The sequence below is a fragment of the Megalopta genalis genome, chromosome 1 (assembly GCF_051020955.1).
Source record: "Megalopta genalis isolate 19385.01 chromosome 1, iyMegGena1_principal, whole genome shotgun sequence".
NCBI lineage: Eukaryota > Metazoa > Arthropoda > Insecta > Hymenoptera > Halictidae > Megalopta > Megalopta genalis.
Window position 1 is genome coordinate 496,033 of NC_135013.1, and position 4,169 is coordinate 500,201.

Here is a 4,169-nt window from a genome sequence, read left to right on the forward strand (position 1 = left end):
CATGCTGAAAGATAAAATTTCCTTTTATGATCCTATCTGCATGTTTGTGTACTTGTTTAGATGTTAAATCTATATACATTTTACTGTTCATTTTTCCATTAATGAAATTCATATCAATTTTGCCTCTGTAACCAATTCCGGCCCAAATCATTATTGTCGTCGTTGTTTCACAATTTCATTTTATTTACCGACGAAAAAAGATTTAATCTTGGGCCGATGAAACTTTATCCACAGCTTGAATCGCATTCACATTCAATGATGCATTATTTGGCAGAGCTATGGGATCTTGCCGCAATGGAATATTATTCAGTGTCTGATGACAGGCATCTGTGTTTTCGTAAAATTTGGCTAAGGGCCCCTCCTCCTTGCATAGGAAGCAGATAAGCTTCAGGTAAGTTTTCAACATCTTCTCAGTGAATAAAACATTGCCTACGGAAGTTTAATATGTGGGAGTATGCAGGGTCATTTATACCTGCCCTAATAAAATTGATCTGGGATGACAGTCGGATACTGTGCTTAGTAAGTTCTTCCTGTATAATATCATGCGGGATAGAAGGACATATTTCCAAACTGTGTTATTCAATAAATATTAGGTTAGTGCATATGAAATATCGGATTTTCATAACATGTAAACGTTTGTTTCCCTGTTTTCGTTATGCTTTTGTTATTGACATAATCTCGTTTATAGCCCTTATCGTGCATTGCCAAAGTCACATTTCAACAAAGAAGACTTGCTCAAAAGTGTTCCATTTTATTATTTGTTTTGAATTTCGTAAGGATATGAATTCAACCGGTATTCGCGCGCGCGCGCATGTGTGTGTGTGTGTAATTTTTTTATATGAGTATAAACTTGGTAATAATGCTGCAAAAGCTGCACGCAATAGACACCAGGCTTAGGGAGAATACTGTTAACGATCGAAAAGTGCAGCGTTAGTTTGAAAACTTTCGGTCTTGTGATTTTTCCCTACAAAATGAACCGCGTGGAAGACCAAAAACGTCTGTGAATCCACGGAAAATTTTAATAACAGTTTGGTGGAATGTGACTGGAGTAATTCAATACTCATTCCTTCGAACTGGGGAGACAATTACAGCCGAAAAGAACTATCAGTACCGAAAAGTACTCAGCTTATTCGCCGGATCTTATTTCTTTCGGAGAACCATGTTTAACGCAATTAACGCTAGGTCCTTTCTATTATATTACACAATTCTTTCTGCTTCTTTTGTATTTGAAACTGTGGTTAAAAGTAATGACACAACAAAAGAATCGACGAAATATTGATTTTGCCGAGTATTAAAGATAAGACCATTCCCCGGGAATAATATTGATTTGGCAGGAAAGTAATTTCGGTATTTTAATATGAAATAAAACTCAATTTTTTCTATACAAGAATTGAACTTTAATCGGTTAAATACTTTCCATTCCGTTCGATGACCATTTTCGTTTGCCATCTTTCTGGTAACTTCATGATTCCGCATTCATAAAACTTCTGGTCCTTATCAGTAAAAAATTCAATCAAGTGCGATTTAAGGTTATCGTTCTTATTGGAATTTTTAACATTTAAAAAGTTTTGCAAACTTCGATATAAATGATAATCCCCGATGGTGCAAGATCGGGGCTATATGGAGGATGCGACATCACTACCCAACCAAGCTCCAATAAATTTGTACGTGTTGCTAAAGATGTGTGAGACCTCGCATTGTCGTCGTGGAACACGATTCCTTTGCGATTTGCCAATTCTGGCCTTTTCACTTTGATTGCCTCCTCCAATTTCATAAGTTTGTTGGCAGTAAACATCTGAGTTGATCGTTTGGTTGCTTGGAAGCAGCTCAAAATACACAACACCTTTATAGTCCCATCAAATTGACAGCATAATCTTTTTCTGATGGAATTCACAGCATTCGATATGGTTTATACTGGTTCATTACGTTTGAACCATGAACTATTTGGATTAATGTTATCGTAAATGATCCATTTTTCATCACCAGTGATAATTCGTTTCAAAAAAGGGTCGATTGCGTTAAGTTTAAAATGCATATCGCAAATATTGATTCGTTGCGTTAAGTGAATTTTTTTCAATTCATACAGAATCCAAATATCGAGCTTTTTAACAAGTCCAAGACATCTTATGTGATATTCAATTGTTGTGTGCGATGCATTTAACCTCTTTGCAATTTCCCGTACAGTTATATAACGATTCGATTCAATTATGTCTTTGATTTTATCATCGTAAACTTCAGAAGGTAGATCAGAACGTTGTTCATCTTCAAGTGAAAAATCTTCAGAACAAAATTTGTTGAACCAATTCTGACACGTGCGTTCTGTTAAGCAATCGACGCCATAAACTTCGCATATCTCTTTGTGAGCCTTGCCATTCTTGCCTTTATGAAAATAAAAAAGTAAAATGTGTCGCAAATGTTCATTTTTGCACTCCATGTTAAAATTGATTGCAAACTATTAGTTGTAAAGAAAACCACACGAAATTTGTTTCTATAGTAACCTAAAAGTGTCAACTACCAAATCTGAAAACAAAAATATTATAACCTTAACAGAAGAATGACGATACGAACATAACACTATCTACTGGTGCAAACCGAAAGTACTTTCTTGCGAACTCAATACATAGAGTGGGCCACAAAAGTGTTCGAACACCTTTCGAAACGCAATAACTTTTTGAAAACTGAACTAAGTTACTTGAATTTTGTTCAAATGATAGCGGAATTAGTCTACCAGACGATGACCAAAATGCTTTTTTTATATTTTGCTATTACTTGGAATGACAAAAAAAATATAAAAAAACTTGTTTTTTTAACTTTTTTATTCGAGCCTATAACAAAAATTTAAAAAAATGCCTCTCGTAGATCGAGCTACAAGTCGAGCTACAAGCGTTGAAAGATTTAAGAAACTGTAGATCTCTTCCAGTTTTTGGTCATAGTCGTGATAAAACTGCGATTTTTGCCATCTTTAATTCGTTATAACTCATAACATCATCAACTGATTCGATCAGCCTCACGAACAATTACAACAATGAAAACAACAACAATGATTTCAACAACGGCGACAACCACGACAACAATAACGACTATGATCTCGACAACGGCAACGACACGCAGGAATTCACTCGGTCACAGGCTACCCTCGCCAATCTCTTCCTTTCATTATCGTACCATTCTCTCTCTTGCACATACTCTGTCTCACTCATCCTCTCTCTCTCTCGCACGCGCGCGCGCTTTATATATCAGCTACGCAGCCTTCGAGAAATAAACTCAGGTCTCTCGAAGCTGCCCAAACACTCTGCGGACATCTGTCCTATTTATTCAGTATTTGACGACATTAGCTCTTAATCATTTTACCTTTCATACCGGGAAAAAACCCTACAATATACAGGGTGCCTCAAAAATGTCTCGCATTTCTTAGCGAAATTGCAATCCGCAGCTTTGTTTACGAGTTTTTAACAAAAAACACTGATCAATGAGAGCGGAGCTTAGGTAACGGGAGGCGAGCAAAGTTCGAAACCCAGTTCCGCTGATTGGCTCGGCCACTTAGTGGCCTAGCAGCGAGCTCATCTCTGATTAGTCAGTGTTTTTCGTTAATAACTCGTAAACGAAATCGCTGATTGCTTTTTCGCTAAGGAAAAAGTTATTTCAAATGACCCCAGGAACCTTCCATTTCCGGATTACGAAACATTTTTGGGACACCCTGTATTGCAAACAGTGTTCTGAATATATTAGATTGTTTCGTAAATTCGTACATGCGGCATTCCACGTGACATCGGACACTCTTTGCATTACTGCTTCACACTTTGCGACGAAAAGAAACAGACAAAATTCAGTAGCATATCAGAGGTGGGCGCTTCTTTGGAAATGATTTCGCGAAAGAAATAAAATGTGACGAGGTACACCGTATACTATGCCATATCTTGGAAACATTCGTTTACGGTGAGAATGGTAGAAAGAAACTTTGTCTTGTAGCGTAATTTCTAGCTAATGCTCTCGTCCTCGAATACGGTTCGGGGAAAGGCACCCTCAAGTGCACGTGGAGGTTCTTTTCTCATTTTCGTTGGCCCAACGAGAAAAATCAAGCTGTCGGAGAAATGACTATGACGCGAGAAGAGACAATGCAGATAGGAACACGTATACGCGAGCAGGCGGAGCCGGCTCATACATCGAGA